This window comes from Sabethes cyaneus, chromosome 2, assembly GCF_943734655.1.
Source record: "Sabethes cyaneus chromosome 2, idSabCyanKW18_F2, whole genome shotgun sequence".
NCBI lineage: Eukaryota > Metazoa > Arthropoda > Insecta > Diptera > Culicidae > Sabethes > Sabethes cyaneus.
Genome location: NC_071354.1, coordinates 161,210,685 through 161,228,552, shown reverse-complemented (window position 1 = coordinate 161,228,552; position 17,868 = coordinate 161,210,685). Strand labels below are relative to the sequence as shown.

The 17,868-nt window shown below is 36.1% G+C and overlaps 1 protein-coding gene across 2 annotated transcripts in view; it reads left to right on the top strand.

Annotated features, from left to right (window-relative positions):
• The first annotated feature begins 697 nt into the window (after nucleotides 1-697).
• LOC128738641 (ion transport peptide-like) overlaps nucleotides 698-17,868 on the top strand; it is a 59,743-nt gene continuing 42,572 nt past the window's right edge. The window contains exon 1 of one of the 2 annotated variants that reach the window (XM_053833935.1): nucleotides 698-871. The gene's annotated coding sequence lies outside the window, so the exon portion shown is untranslated. Of the gene's footprint in view, nucleotides 872-15,866; nucleotides 16,481-17,868 lie in introns of those variants that run through there. The other variant, XM_053833936.1, reaches the window with a different exon arrangement.

Genomic DNA, 17,868 nt, shown 5'->3' with positions numbered 1-17,868 from the left:
TTGTTGAGGCATGCCACTAATAACCGCCGAAGTGTAATTTACCTCCCAGCGAGAGAGCGCACGAGTATAGTAGTTTTCCTGCAACGAGTGAAAGACTTCAACGATCTTGGCCTCCCTCTTTCAGGGGGTTGATGCGTACAGATGTGGTTATCCTTCCTGGTGTCCACTGTTGTGACGAATTGCAGTAGGGTTGCTCTATGTGCTGGCATATATTTGTGTCAAGCTGCCAGTAAGCAAATTGCAAAATATTTGTTTTACTGTTAATTTTAGAAAAGCTTCGTTTTTCCTGAACAACAGAAAAAATAAAATGAATGATAAAATCATTCTTTCAAGTAACTTGAGTGGTTGTTTTCATTTTAGCGATTGCTTTTTCCGATTGAACCACCCGCCTTGTAAACACACTGCTAATTTATATCGTTCGCTTGAGTGTATTGGTGAGCGTTGAATATGAATTCAAATATTTTTCCAATTCCTTCCTCTTTCGATGGCAGATCAAAGGAGAAAAGCTTCGTCTCAGGCTCTGATAGTGCTTCGGAGATCGCATTGAAATCGGCTATGGCTGCGTTCGTCGGGGTCCAATTATAGGGGTTGAATTTTTGCTCTGGTATAAATAAGAAAACAAATTTCACGCCGCAAGTATTTTATTGGTAGATGCTTACTGATAAAAACATAACAGTGCTGAGTAGTGAGACCGAGTCCAGAAATTGTGTCCCATTTAGTGGGTTGTGCTTGGAGTGGAAGCTGCGTTAAACCTTAACACTTCAGAACCTGTGCCGTACTAAGTTGGTTACGTTGTGCGACTTGTGCCAATCGGAGACAAGTGAAAATTACTACGTTTCGAGGATTTATCTTGTGCAATTGTGCCTCCAAGGTAAGTGCGACAACGCCTTTGAAATGTGCACTTGGTGATACCTGCAGGCGGCCAAATTTAATTACATCTTATCGCAACATTCCGATCACGTGGTATCGGATTTCCATTCTCAAATGGCGACCGGTTCCATAAACAAATACGCTAATTTGATTGGTACGACAAGTTGTTTGCGCATTATTAAGCCTTGCGGGGCAGAGACAGTGATCTGATTTGATAATTGCAGATACAGGTGAGAATGTGTGTTAAGGTGCATGTTGTTTTTCTATGAACTTGGACTACGTTATAGTAGCCGGAATTGTGTCACTCATCACGCCATAAACACGCCACTGTAGGGTATTACCAGTGCACAGTCAGCCAATTTATATTTGAATCCGGATTACGTCCGTTTGAAAGTGAGCGACGTGAATTTCGATTGGTTAACCTTCGGTTAATTTTGAACAGCCTACCACTCATAATTTCTCAGACTTGTTGTTGCCTTTGGACTTTTGAATATTTTGCATGAATTGCAGTTAAAGTAGGAATTTATTTTCGTAACCGGTTGCACATACATGTCCGTGTATATTGTTTATCTAAATTATGAAGATTTTTTAGACATTAAGTTTCAATAATGCAACGGAGACGCATGGTGATTTTCCCAACTGCAGGGAAGCAGACATTCGCAGCGAGGAAGTTGACATTTTGAGTTTAAATTTACCAGAAATATCCGTTTTCTTGTAGTTACGGAAATCACCATGCGTCTCCATTGCATTAACGTAATATGCCTTTATGAATTTTTGATATTTTGTGGAAAAAGTTTAGCTTTTCAGTTAAAATATAAAACGCCTTCTTTGCTATTCACAGCACGAAAACAAGAAAACAAATTTTCCATTTTTTTGTAACTAAATTTTTTTTTGAGTACAATGCAATAAAATCAATGCACTGGTTTAAAACTTATAAATTTGAAAAAAAATGTAGGGTCTAAAAAGGGCGAAAGTGATGATTTTTGGGACTACCCTAACTCAGAAGTGGTCACCCTAAGCATCAAAAACAAATACGGGTCTTCCAAAAGTAACAAATACACAAGCTTTTAAAAAAAATCTTTGTTCAAATCTAATTTTCGGTTTATTTCTGTTCTATGGAGTCTTACTAAACAATATTCAAGTGGAGCGGAAAAAAATTCAAGGTTATACCAGTACTGCAATAAGCAGAATTTAAATTGACAAGAAATTCAACCAAAATGGACATAACGTTTGACGTCGTAATCCAAATACAGATAAATTTTGATAAAAATTTAAGAAAACTAAATTAACACACGTAGTTAAATGAAAGAAAACTTTTTTGCAATTAGCAAACCGTTTTCTTTTTCATTTAATTTTTTCGTATTCCACTAAGACACTCATAAAATGTTCAGTACGTATCGTTAGTAGGAAGAACATAACATATAATTGAATGAAAATTGGAGAAAAATGATATTAGATACAATCAACCAAAATTGAACTTGATTAAAATTGCGTTGATGGAAAAGTGGTAATACACAGCAATAGAGTGAAATTAAGAAATAATGCATTATAAAGAAAAATTACTGAATTACTTTGATGGGTTTAACGTTTTAGCGAAGTTTGTTTTGATTAAATGAGAAAAAATTGGAAAAATCACTGTTAATTCTACTATATTTTGTGCGACCTTTACCTTTACGATATTACAGGGGAGATCCGCTACGTTAAGAGAGGAGAAGCTGATTGAGAAGGAGTCAACAGGGGATGGAGGGGGGTAACGAGGAACATGAGTACATTCAAATCTCGTTTTACATCCACTATTGCGGGTACGCAAAAAAATCGGTCGTGAAAAAAGCGGACGTTAATTCAAATTTTGGACGTAACACGAGAGGACGTTAATTTATATTTTGGACGTAAAACGAGAGGACGTTAGTTCAAATTTTGGACGTAAAAAGTGTACGTTAATTCGAATTTTGGAAAACAAGAAAAGAAACGATGTTATTTCGAATTTTCTGAAATCACCTCATAATTTTTGACGATGACGTTAATTCAAATTAAGGATGTAAAACGAGAGGACGTTAATCCAAATTTTGGACGTAAAAAAGTGGTCGTAAAACGAAATCACGTAAAATGAATGGACGTAAAAAGAGATTCTAGTGTATCACTGTATGTTCCGCCATAACTCCAAAACGTCTGGACGGCACTCCATCAAACTTGGCACACATGTTTTTTGACGTAGGACTACGTCTTACGGCAAGCTTTGAGATAGGGTGTCATTCCAAAAAATCGAAAAATGCGAGCGTCACGAAAAATGAAAGGTTTTGAGCGCTAATGGCTCAGCGGTTTTCCGATTGATTTTCAATATTCTTACACCAATCGATCGGAAAATCTTCTAAGAATTGACTCAAATGAAGAAAAGCATGGATTCTTGATGTTGAATTATTAAAAAATTGAAAATAATGAACGTATGTTTTACCAGAATTCTCGCTTCGTGATTGGTTGGAATTTTCTTTGTGATGATCTAAACCTATATCAATTTGATATCTGTGCTTGGGAAGTAAGCCAAAACAAGTGACAAAGTTCCCTCATTTCAACAAGATTTCTTAACACCGCGGTTAAACCTAGACCATTTTGATGTCCTTGCTTGGGAAGTACGCCAGAAAGAGTGACAAAGCCCCCTCGTGCCAACAGATTTCTTACGAACACGATTAAACCTAGTCCAATTTGATGTCTGTGTTAGGGAAGTGTACCAGAAAAAATGACACAAGTTCGTTGTCCCAACAGATAGCAAATTCTTTACTGCGAGACGATTAAACCTCGGTGAATTTGATATCTGTGTTGGAAAAATGTGTTACAGCTGTAGTGTTCGGTTATAATTCGACTTTGTATGAATACGCATGGTTGCCGTTTCATGAGAAGTGTAGTGCTGTTAATGTGCTGTTAATGTGCTGTTGATAAAATGGGATTGAATTGGTAAAATCCCTTCAACGTGGGGAACCATGGGTAATAAAAACAATCTTTAATTTCAGTAAGGTAGCAGGAAGGCAATAGTTTGTGTTCTTGATTTTGTTAAAAAAATTTCAAATGCACAATCTTTTGAGAACTGAACGTATGCAATGTTACTACTTTGATAAATGATTCATACAACGCATGTAGCATGTATATAAGTTGCATATAGCATGTATACATGAAGAATCGAATGATTACAAGCATGAATACATGCTACTATCACTACAAAGAGACTTACGTAGTCCTGCGTCACCTATATATGCGGTCGTGTCTTGTACACAACCCCTCTGATTTTTTACATACAAAAGCATTAGCGGGGTGGGGGAGGGGGCTTGCCGGCAAAAAGAGGGGAGCGGCCTCTTACAAGGAGGAAGGAAGGTTAAATTTACCACAGACTAACAGACGTAACACTGAAGCTCCATTTCATCGCCAATAAAAACGACCATTTAAAATTATCACTTAAGCCAAGACTCAAACAACAGTCGCTGCGCGAGAACGCCGCTCCTCTGCGCTGGCGCTGTTGTCAGATAATATACAAGTAAATTTATAGCATTGCTAAATTTATAGCAACCTACTTTGGCGTAGCGCGAAGACTGCACCAGGTGATGCTAGTGTTTTTTCCAAGTTTTAGGGATGTCAATGAAACGATGTTTTGTTAGAAAATTTGTTCGAAGTGTTACATCTGTTAGTCTGTGAATTTACTATTTGGTTTTTATTTGGGTACTTCATCTGACTATAAATTCTCTACATGAATAAAATTGAATACAGACTATAGCAAATTTGATCTTTCTATCTTCTGTGCGAATAAGTTCGAAGGCACACCGAAGTCAAACAGTTTTTCGACGTTTGAAAACATCCTGATGTTTGATGTTTGATGTGCATGTGATAGGTTCATTAGCTCCAAACGTAGTCCGATGAACGGTATTTCCAGCAAACTAGTTGCGCGTATGTCCGCTGCGATGCTCGGAAGTTAAGCATAGAGAGAAATTTTGGAGAATCTATTTTTCCGTTGATGAGCTTAACCACGAATATAACCTGATGCAGTTCGTGCTTGTGTTCGAGGGTATCGAGATCAAGTAGACGACATCTATTCGAGTAAGGGGGCAGGTTATCAGGATGCCGCCATGGCAGATGTCGTAAAGCCAGTCGAATAAATCTTCGTTGCACACGTTCAATCCGTAGGTTCTAAGTAACCATAACAAATGACAATTCTTCAATAGCGACCGAACTAAGGCGTAATACAATCATTTAAGGCAGTGAACATCTCTAAAGTTACGCCCAATCTTAGCAATAAATCCAAGTAGTCGAGTTGCCTTAGAAATAATTGATTCTCGGTGTAAATTGAACGTCAATTTAGTGTCTAGCAAGACACCCAGGTCACTAACTTGATCCATTCTGCGTAGTTCAATGTCATCGATAATATAATTGAAGAAAATTGCGTTTTTAATTCGGTGAAAGCTCATAACTTCACATTTAGCTATGATTACAATAAGCATCATTCAGTAAATAAATTGAGCAAATCTTGCAAGCGGCGACAGTCGTCTTCATTACCTATCGTAGCAAATAATTTCGGATCATCTGCAGCCGAGCTGTTGGATCGCAACATTATTAAAGAACAATGAGAAAAGCAAAGGCCCCAAGTTACAACCTTGAGTAACCCCAAATTTGTTGCTAAACACTGACGATGCACCGGATCCTAGTTTCACGCGTAGTACTCTATTTCTAAGATATGAATGAAGCCAATCAATCATTTTCTGGGATGCACCAAGTCGTTGAAGTTTTCGCAAAAGCATTGCATGATCAATCGGATCGAAAACCGCCCTCAAGGTCGGTATAAATAACAACAACCTGTTTCTTCTTTTCTATTTGCAAAATACACGTTGAAGTAAACTCTAACAGATTAGTATAGACGGATCGACCAGGCATAAAGTCGTATTGAGCAGTGGATATGTAGTTTTTAGTGCGGTACAGTATTATACCACTGACAATTATCTCAAATTATTTTAATACCGCAGCGAGGCTAGTAATCCCGCTTTAGTTCTTTGCATGGTTCAAGGGGTGCGTTTCTCTTGCACTTTGACCAACAGCAGTGGTACAAATTGCTGCATGACGAGAGGCGGGTTCTGAAAGGGGGATGGGGTGGTCATTAATAAGAGGAGGTTCAAAAAAGCAAAAAAGGTTTTGTCTCGCTTTACAGGAATTACCGAAAAAAAAAACAGATATACAAGTGTAAATAAAGTAAAAACTCGAATCTCATACAATCCATTTATTGTTGATTGCATAAGATTTTTTCTCATGAAAAACTTATTTCAAACAAGTTGAAACGAAAGTATTACTCCCTTATGAAAGGATTGTTATCTCGTCGAACTGTCAGATACAGAACCCAAGCAATTTTAAACAGTATTGTATTAACTGTATAGAAAATTTCCACCATCGCGTCTACTTGTCTACCTAGTGCTGCTACGATCCATTGGAAATCACATACAGATTTACCGTAACGATGGACTAGAATGTTCCTCTAAGTGATTATCCGTAATGTATTGAAATGTCTAATCGATGTAGACAATACTAGCAACTCTGTTGTTATTACACTGTCACTCAATTTGTGAGACGTCTCTTTTCAAGCGACTAACAATACAGTAGCGAAATAGTAGGTACTATTCTGCCACCCGGACACTCAAACTATCATCTCACTATCATTGCTCTAGCTTTTGAAGCTAAATGCAATGTACAATTAGATCTGCTCCACCGCTTATTAAATATTTACTTCGATAACTTGTCAAGGTAGATTTTCCATACGAATAACTTTTTCCTAAACAATGTTCGTTCATAAGCCTGTCGGAAAAGTATCATTTGAATAGCCTTTATATCGATCAATCCATTGGAAACAAATCTATTTTTCATTATCTGACGCAAAGACACCGACAAACTGGAGAGAAACGATTTGCTGTAGCAGAATGAAATGGACATGCAAATCTGAATGTTTAAAGCTCTTATCGGATGAATTTGATTGAATTAGTGCTAGGTACAATATGACTATACTAAAGTAAAAACTGAGAATTAACTAGTTCTAAAGATTTTTTTTATTGGAAACTAGTAAACACAGCTCTGTAAATACCTATAAATTTCGTAATCCGATTGGTTTAGAAATGACGTAATATCAGCAGTCTTTGGTGCGTTGTTCATTAAACGTACGAGACAGCTTGTTCTTTTTATGTTTCCCGTTGCACTCTCAGAACGTCCCAAATTTGATGGTATTTGAAAAAACAGCCATCATGCCGATAAACCACACAGGTTTGCATCGTTTTGCACTAAATGAAACGAGCTTTGCATCTAAAATGTTGCTGATGCGGGTTATTAGACAGCGCGCAATTACATTGAAAAACATTGCTGATGACACCGAAATAAGTAACGATGACACATACGTTCTTGATACGTTCGAAAAAGATTCCAAAGCACAATGATAATAATATGGTACAATATTTCGGAACGCGCAATAGCGAGTGGTGATCAACAGTTGATTTGTAATATACCTAGAATAAAATAAATTTGGGAAACTAAAGAATATGTTAGAGCTATTCATGTTTAAGCTCTAACTATTCGTGTGTCTTTACAAATTTTTGTTTTGTAGATATACAAGCTGAAGCGCGCTACTTGTGTAAATTTCTGTAGTATTTTAATTTACCGATTGATCTCTTAGTTTTGATATCATGTGTCGAAAATAATACCTTATTTTTTTTCTTTTTTATAACATTTTTTTTAATTATTTCCGTTTCCTTTTAATCACTTATTTCATTATTTCGTCAGTTTTCATTCTCTGTTAATTTTTTTTTTTTGGTATTTTTCAAAGAATTGAGTTATAGACTAGAGAAGAACGATTCGTTTGAACACAAATCTTATGCGTCGAAAGCCGCATGTGTTGCAACAACCGGTTTGCTACGCTGCGACACAAAACAGTTCAGTTGAGACAAAATGTTCTGGGAATCGATTTGATTATTCATAACTGTTGCAACATATATTACTTGTTCGGTTCTTCCCCATCGTTCGAAAGTGTTAAGTTCGGGAAGGTGGTAGCGATCGGGTCATGGGTTTAGATTTATTTGGATCCGTCCAGGTAGATAATGCAATGCACATCGGCTGAATCTTTTATGTAGGTATATTTAGCTCCAAATTAGAGTTAAGCTATTGAGAGTATCATATCTGGCTATCATAGTCGAGTAATCGCGCACAAATGTGCAATAGAATTACTTTAAGCGATGAGGATTTTAAAAATTATTCTTGATAATATCCTGGATCTTGAACTTTTTGTTCCATTTTACAATGCATGTCGACTTAAAATCTAGAAAATTAGTGCCGAGGCATAAATCTGTGTTGATTAGAGGAGATGTTGTTTTTCGTGCAAGACAAAATCGAATTACATATTCCCTATCATTATTATTTAAAATAGCCTAGAAGCGTCAGAGAGATTAGTTATGCCACGATGAGTTCTCACATTCCGACAAAATCTGTTCTAGAATACAGCAAACATAAAGAGCAGCTTACAATTGGCAGCAAATTGAACTCAAAGGATTAGGTAAAACAGTTGCGTATGGCATAAAAACTCGCCTGGTTCACAGTGGGGCCACACCATCAAAACCACGATGATTTCCTATGGCGTACAAATGCGTATTTTTTTCCAAGTATTATGAGAAGTTTATTAATAAAATATAGCGCATCCTTTTACATCATTAGGTTGACCGTAAATTAGGGTGATAGGTTGTAGAAGTTGTAAGATTAGCGTGTTGAGTATATGAGCTAAAAGAGTAGCTTGGTTTAATACAGTATTTTTCTATCTCTTACTATTGGCAAAATATTACAAGCAAAGCCTAGGTGCTACCTTTCGTTATCGAAATTTGACCTTCTGTTTTAGTACGACAGGCTTCACAGCCGGCTGTTAGAGTGCAGGACAATTGCAGGGCAAGTTGCTACGATCCTATTGACTCTAACAGCCTCTCCCAGTCGAGATTCGAACATACGGCGACTAGCTTATTAGACCAGCGACATACCTCGAGGCCAACTGGGAGGGCAAAATTTTATGATTTGTTTAACCTTCTACGGCTTAAGTGGTAGTCTGGCAGACCCCAGAGATCAGATCTGATTAACGCATCTTGTTTCGTTATACAGGGTGTTAGGTAGCTTAGTGCAGATATTTCAGGGGGTGATAGAAGACCATATTTGACGAAAAAATCCTTCTACGCGTATGGTCAAATCTCAATTGTTACAGAGTTAGGGTGATTAATGTATTTTGGACATGCGGTACGCGTGTGCTGTTTTGAACATATCCATTTGATTCTGCCTTAAATGTCCAAAATAAAGTACGCCTAACGTCTGTCTAAAATACATCAATCACCCTATTAAACATTTTTAGTTTTCGGCTCTGGTTGCCTAAATTAGCTCTGGTACAAAAACGATGCTAGCTAGCTCAATTCGGCTAACTTCATTCGAAAGCTGAGAAAATTTTATACTGAAAACTGGTCTTAAACCTCCTACTTCATGAGATTTAGTAACTTTTTAGAAGCAAAAAGCTATGAAACAAGTGTATCTCAAGGCATTTTTATCGAATTTCTCTTAAAAATGTGTGATAACACTGATTGCTGTTATTCACCAATTTAAAGCTTTGGTAACCGTTCTCCAATTCGTTTTTTGACGTAAAACGCCTATCTCTTTTAGTTTCGCTGCAATTTAATTTTAGACGTATCGTATTAGGTGTTAAATTAGTATCTAAAAACTGCAAGAATTCATACATTACGCATAGCACACTAGATTACCGCGTGCGATGAACACAGTCTGACACGTATGAAAAACAACAACAATGTTTTTCATAAATTGAGGGTTCGCCTCCACTTTTGCTGGCATAATCTTGCAAAACTCAAGCCGCTTAGGTTTATTTGCTGGTAGCAGCTCTTGAACCTGTAGTGTGGAAAGAATGTATTTTTACCCGGTCCACTCCTCGATGGTGGCAAGGAACTGTGCCGCAATTTGCCTTGTGTCCGCGAGTGCTTCCGGAGAATACATTTTAATACTGCAATAGTTTTCAGAAACGTCCCAGAGAGACTCGAAAAGTCAGTTTCGAGACTGTTTTTCCATATGCGTTTAACCGTGATTGTCGCACGCGATGATCTATTGTGCTATGCGTGATATATGAGTTCGTTCAGTTTTCAGATACTAATTCAAAACCATACGTTTAAAGTTAAATTGCAACGAAACTAAAAGAGATACACGTTTTACGTGAAAGAACGAATTCTCTAGAACGGTATTAGAGCTTTAAATTGGTGAATAACAGCAACTAGTTTTATCACACATTTTTTGGAGAAATTCGATAAAAACGCCTTGAGAAACACTTATTTCAAAGCTTTCGAACGAAAGCAATAGATTTGAGCTAGCTAGCATAATTTTTGTACCAGAGCTAATTTAAGGTAAACAGAATCGAAAACTAAAAATGTTCAATAACTCTGTAACAATTGAGATTTGACCATATGCGTGAAAAGATTTTTTTCGTGAAATATGATCCTCAATAACCCTCTGAACTATCTGCACTAGGCTACCCAACACCCTGTACATTATATGGGCCCGAGTCCCATGTAATGTGTACAGCAGGGGATTCTCCTGTTGTCAAACACTCATCGTTTTTGACGTATTTATTAAACTAGCACTAGCAAATTACTAACGGGTGACAACTAAAATTTTGGAATTTTTTTCTCAAGCTGTCAAAGATAGACAAAGATACATGAAGAAGATCTGATTTACCGTAATTAAAAATACATTTTCCATTGTTGAAAAAAAATTAATGTACATTTGAAAACGATCCGTAATCGTCTGTTCAGCGAAGCTTCCGTTTGACGTCGAAACAGGAGCGTTGTACGGCCAGTTGTACTTTGCGAATGCATCTCTTGATTCTACCAAACAAACAGTTGATTCGTGGCTCTCCAGTTATTTTTGTACACCAAGGAACTCAAAATCCCGAAAAAATCTTCGTTTGGGCGCATTGAGACAGATTTGTTGGGTCGTGGTTTTTAGGTACAAATGAGATCGAATGGGTATTCAGGAACGATTGTGTTTTATTAGCGTAATGCGATGATGGTCTATCCGGCCAAAACACGTATTGTTCATCAGCATGATGTTTTCGTAGAAACGGGATCAAAATTGTCTTCAAACATTCGTCTGGTGCATCTTAATTGATAGCCAAACCAGAGGGCTTGTTGTGGAAGAAACGAGAAAAAGAACGATGTCCTTCTGCATTCATAATTTTGGCTGGTTTTTCACTACATTGTTTGTTAATAGTTGTTGGGTATCTTAGGGTATAGTAAGCAGTCGAAGCCGCAACATATTCGCTTTTTAAATGTTGTACCGTATACTTTTTGCCGAGATTTCTGTGGCAGTTCGCAGAAGTGTACAACGCGCTCCCGAAATGCTTCTTGTTACGACGTCATTTTAAGCAAAACAAGCAAGCATAAACAAAATAAAAAATATGAACAAAAAGAGGAGAGAGAGCTAACACATACATACTCTCGTTTCTCTCTGAGCTCGTTTGTTGTTGAGTATAGGGGCCTCAAAAAAATTCCAAAATTTTAGTTGTCACCCATCTCTTGTTGTAGAATCAAGAGATGGATTCGCAAAGTTGACATGACGGCCGTACAACGCTCCAGTTTCGCTGAACAGCCGATTACGGACCGTTTTCAAATGTACACTATTTTTTTCAACAATGGATACTGTATCTTTAATTTCGGTAAATCATCTTTTTCTTTTTTATTTGACAGCTTGAGAAAAAAATTCCAAAATTTTAGTTGCCACTCGTTATAACCTTCGTTTTGGACCACTATTTCATGACACAGACAAATTTTAAGTGAAATAATTTACTCACAATTAAGACACTGATAAATTTCTTTGCATTCAAGGTGTTTAAAATAAATGTAATATTATATTTTAATTTTATATTTCTTTATTTTTATTTTCTTTTATGGATTTCTCGAAGTGGGACATTTTTTTGTTCAAAAAGTTCTATGTCTCCCAATTTTGCTATAACTTTTTTGTTTCAAACCAAAAATATATGCTATCTTTAGCAAGGACATACGCAAGTGTTCAATCTTTCAAATGCTTTAAAGAGATTCAAAATAAATAACTCGTTCAAAAGCTATGACTAAAAAACAAAACCTGTTTCATAACCGGGAAGATTCCTCTATATCAGAGGGTACCGCTGAAAACTAATATTTTTTCGGATTCCCTGCGCAATTTCCATTTGAAACATGAAAATATTGTCTTCCTAAACCTGATGTTTCCTGAGACATAAGCAAAAGAAAATAAGATGACAAAAACCTGTCTTTTCTTTAAAAATAAAAGTACTCCCATCAATCGAGGGGATGTCTGATCGGCACCAAACTCAGGGTTTTTTTCTTACTGACCTGAAACGAACGTCAGATTGTTCGATTTGATTCAAATCCAAGAAAGTCGATTACAAGTTTATACTTTTTCTCGGTCAGTTGACGTGGAATGACCCATATTTTGATTCTGAACTTTGCGGTATGTTCCTCGTTTGTATCTATGGTTTCATTACATTCAATAGATTGCCCAACATATGTTCTAAATAGTTGAAATCTGAGTTTAAATAATTCATTAATAAGTGCTATTAAGTTAACTAAACTGTCTAAAAGTTTGCGGAACGAAGACAATCCAATAAAAAATCCAAGAAAACTTAGGGGAAGGGCGGTAAAGACGGACACCTTAAGGTCAAGAGTCAATATCTACTCAAATATAACTGTATTGATTGCAATTTTAATACAAACTGAAACTTTAAATCTCTGTCTAATAAAGTTACAGCGTGTACTAGAAAATTTCTTCAAAAATTTATACTTTTTTTAATATTATAAACATTATGTATAAATAAGAGTTTCTGCGCATGGGCGGGAAAGACGGACACTTGATATGGGAAAGATGGACACTCGCGAAAAGGTGTCACGCGCCGACGAATTATCAGTATTAAGAAAGATTAACATATTTCATCATGTATTTAGGAAAGAATTGGCTTGGGAAAACCCTCTACCCAATGCCCCCTTTGAGCGAGGAAATAAAATGGTTCCCTTTAATAATCTTCAATATTTTAATTGGTGATGAATTAATCGTTTCTAAAAGTTGGCCTATTCCAACTGTTAAATGACTTCTGGATACTTTTACATGTATAATATGCAAGTATTTGCAATTTAAATCGTTGTTAGGCAAAATGAATACGGAATCTTTGTGTCCGTCTTTCCCTACCATCGGGTGTCCGTCTTTCCCGACTTGGATACCATTTTTTCAAACTTTAATAACTTTTTACTGAATATTCAAAAATTCACTAGATTTCCAATGGACATTCAGTGAAGGGTCAAACTAACGTAATGTCGTCGATATAGCACGAAAGTATTGCTTTTTAATGATTTACCAGCTATTTTCTTCACACACAAAATTACATCGGTTAGCGTATTTAGGCATTTTTTCTTTGTTTTGCTTATAAATTTGACAGCTGCGCTGCTAGAAATAGGCAATTTAATTCAAAAGTGTTTATTCAGTCTATAGAAACATTTCCCATCATTGGTTTGCTTCAAAAAATTATTGTTTATGAAATATGATAAGTGTCCGTCTTTCCCGCAGTGTCCGTCTTTACTGCCCTTCCCCTACATTAGCAGCACTCCGAAGAAACCTTGGAAAAAGTCAGTTGACATTGACAAGTGTTATTTTTTAATGAATATTATATAACTCACCACGCGAAAGAAACTGAGAGTTACATTATTCAACAAAGTTGTTCATTTTGTCTGTACTACAACTTTGGTAAAGACTCCATATTTTTCCAAACGCATTTGAAAAAAAAAAAACAAATAAAGTGCATTTGGTGTGCTTTTTTATAAAACCGTTGACTAGCTCGCAGTAAATAATCTTTGCAACTTTCCATAACTTCGTACCGATTTTACAGTACTAAGTTAAATATACTCGGACAGACGACAATAGTTTGACACTTTATAGGCTGGTTTTAAACATTAGCTTAGATTCCTGTTTTAGTTTTCGAAATTCTGAAAAAAATGCTATACCTATATTTTCTGATTTGCAATACTGATTGCGTGCAACACACTAAAAAGTATATAATATTGGAAAAAAGTGAACAACGTTATTTTGAAAAAAGTTTTGGATGCATAAGGGTTTAGGATTTTTTTGGGTGGATGCATATAAGTTTAGGGTTTAGGATTAGCAGAATTTTCGCTAGACATTTGGGTTTTCCTAAATTGTCTTGGTCCAATCATCCATTTTTGGTGGTTTCAAGTTCCTAATCATAATAAATTGGCGAACTCATTAAAAATAAAACAACCGAAAAGAGCCTATGAATAATTCTGCTGAATTAGGATACTTGACGGTTTGTTTTTGATTTAAGGCGGTATCGATATAATTGTATTATAGGTTTGAATAGGACTTAAAACTTATTTTGAATAGATATTTTATTTTCGCGTTCATTAAACTGCATTTTATTAACGCCATATTACAATTAATTTTTCCCATCATCTGTTCCAAATGCGAGGACACGTTCCCTAGCATAAGAACTCACATAGTTATCTCAATGTAAATGCATCGATTCGTGTCCACAAATGCGTCGCTCTTGGAAAAGGAGGAAGTGATCCTTTTATAATAGTACTTCTCCCATAGACAGTAGTTAGTGATATATAGTTCAAGGCATGACAGTTTGGAGAAAATTATTGATTTTTAACCATTCTGATAGAAAAACCTAAGCCTATCATCCACATTACTTTCTGTTATCTAGTCACTTTAGGGAACTGTCGCAATGTTGAATGACCTTGCTATAATGTATCTTAGTCAATCCCAATAGTAAAAGAATAAATTTATATTGCACCGGGTCATTCTGTTTCAGTTTTTTTTATACCAAACCCCTATCATCTGTTCCAGTTGGGCAGTATTTGTTTGTTTTAGAGCCGCACTTCGACTGTTAGTCGACACAGTGTATATATAGCTTTGAAAGGTAATAGAATTATCCAATCAACCTTTATGAATTACCGTGAGCTTCGGGCTGGTTCGGGCACTCCCGTTACCAGGGAAGTTTCATACCGCTTTGTTAGTCGCTGTGGAAGCATCGTCATCAGACAGAGAAAGTGAATTTTTAAAGTGACGATCTCACTATCACTACAGCGTTTTATCACCCGTGAAATATAAATCATGGCGGCTCACACAACCATCTAGATCATTAATAAACGCATCCTGTCCCATGAGTAGTGCCGCACACAAAACCGTACAGTGTTAGTATTAAACCTTGTACCTATAGCGATCTTTATTTCCGGAAGGTGAATGTAAATAGGCTTTGGTTCTTGCAAGGTGCTGGCTTGTTTCCCATATATGCATAAGAAAACCGTGCAGGTCTCCAAACTCAGTACAAAACTTAACAGTGTTTCTTTTTTCATTAGGGTGTTTCCCAAATTTGATTTTTTTAATTTTCACTTATATACGAATTGAGGTACAAAAAATGATAAAAAAATAATAAAAATTATAGTTCTACATAGCAGTACTGCTGTTATACCCAACTCGCAGAAAATCAAGAGCTCTTGAAACAATCAAATACAGTTGATTAAAAAATGATTAAAAAACAAGAAACGCCATTTTAGTAAATTTTTCGAAAATTTTAACCTTAAAATTATGACACATTTTTCATTTGAATTGAGTCAAATGTTTGGTACAAAACATTAATGGTTTAATGTTTCAGACATGTACAAAATGAACAAAGTTTAAAAGCGAAAATAATGCACTACCCTACCATTGTCAGCATACAGTAACGCAATCGAAAGTTCTGAAAACAAATAAATTAAGTCTAATGGAGTGCTCAGACTGGTGTGCGTTTTATTTCTCCTCTGTAGGCCAGACGGTCCAATGAAATAATACCTTTAGTTCAGATTTAACCAGCCGCAGAGTGACAGTTCACTTATCAGAGTATCACTTTCAACCGAAGCATAGTGTTGCAGTTAAATAGAGCAGTTAATTTAAACAAGAAATATTTATCACTGGCCAGATAAGCAAATGAACTAATGCCAATTTTAGTTTGACAAAAAATTGATAGAAAAGAAAGGAAAATTAGTTTGTTAGTATAAAATCTAGTGATCGTAAGTGTGCAGTCGGATAGCTCGGCTATCGTTATTTTACGGATAACACTAAAAACTTTCGCACCTGTAAATAGGAAAAGCAACAACACGTAATTGGTACGCAGTGCAAGAGTACAAAAAATGGAGGTCAAAATTCAACTTTCGACCAGGGAGTACATGGCTATACCGTTGATTGGCGTATTCTGTCACACATGAATGTAGCGGATGCGATAATGTGAAGTGTGGCGTTCAAGTGAATGAGATTTCTGCGAAATGTGACTTTTGCAGCTTTGACAAAGTGTGAAAAATATTATTTTTCAACACAGTGAGTAGAGGTGGAGTGTTGAAAAAGCAAAGTGTCGTTTTGGGCAAACTGAAACGAAAATTGTGTTATAGAGAGGAAATTATTATAACATTAACTGGAGTGGATTTGTGGAGCAACTACGATATTTTTGCATCCACATAGCGGAGCCAAAGTAAAAGTAAGTACGCGAAATGTTGTGTTCCCTTACCCCGCAATTGACCACTAGGTATAAATATAAAAATGGATAGGCTCTAGATCCTCCTTATTTAGACGTTTTTTAGCAAATTTGATCGTTTATATGGAAACATGTCATTTTTTTTATTTAATTGGCGATGTCAAATACCCCGATTTTGTCCAACCGGGTACAGGTGTACTAACTTAATAATTTCATGATATAAAGTGCTCCGATTTTGTTCTTTGAAACTTTGTGTACTAGGTCAAGTTTCGATAACGGAATGTAGCTTTGCTTTATAATTTTCGAGTTTTATTTTTTATAATAAAAAGGAGAAAAAAAATTAAGCCCTTTCCAAAAGTTAGTCTAGAGCAATTTTCGAAAAACTAAGTATGCAAAGTTGTTTATTTACATTAACTCTTTGCACACAAAAAGTTTCATCAAATTCTGAGAGGGTCATGCCAACCTCTGGTCGAGTTGGCGTGAAATCCGTCAACTTTTTTTTCTTAAATTGTTTCTCCAAAATTGGAAAATAATTGTTTCTTTGCTTCAATATGTTATGTAAAAAATCTCCGACTTTTACAAAACATATAACAACTGGGATATTTTTGGGAATCATATCGTGAGAACGTTAAAATTCAATGATTATGAAATTATCCAAAAATTTGGGTTCCAATCCAATATTTTTCATTAAATACTCGTTTAAGTTACAATTTTTATTAAAAGCTCAAAAGCGGATGGGTGCGGTGCCGACCACTGAGGACTAGCTGAGGTCATTTCTGATTAACTAACGTTTTACTGTGAGACTGGGCAGCGCACATTCGAATCAATTTTGTAATCGATCTGGTGTCCTGTGAGGGAGCAATCTTGGACCTTTGCTTTTTTCTCTATTCTTCAATTATGTATGCACTGTGTTACCTCGACGATGCAGCCTTCTGTATGCGGATGAATTAAAGCTTATCCTCAGTGTAAAATCTATTGAGCTCCAAAGGCTTAACATCTTCGTCGACTGGTGCAAAACAAACGTTATATGCTAGTTTGCTAGAAAAAGGATGGGGCGTCCTAATAAGAAAAAAGGGCTTTCTCGCATAACTTTTCAAAAGATCTAATGTAACAATGACAGACGGTAAATTGGGCAAGTGGGACCTATCACCATAATTTTGAAAATTCGCCTCCAGATTCATTTCATGTAAATTGATAGACCTGTTTAGTAATTAATCCTTCGAAGTGATACCACTGAAGAGTTCCTGTGCTGAAAGAATTTTGAAATAATCATAGGTATATAAAACACAGTGCAATAAATCCAAACTATGCATTTTTTAGGTCCCACTTGTCCCCGTGTACCTTATACCAATCACATATAAGGTTGTAACAGAAAGTATTATTGTTTATGA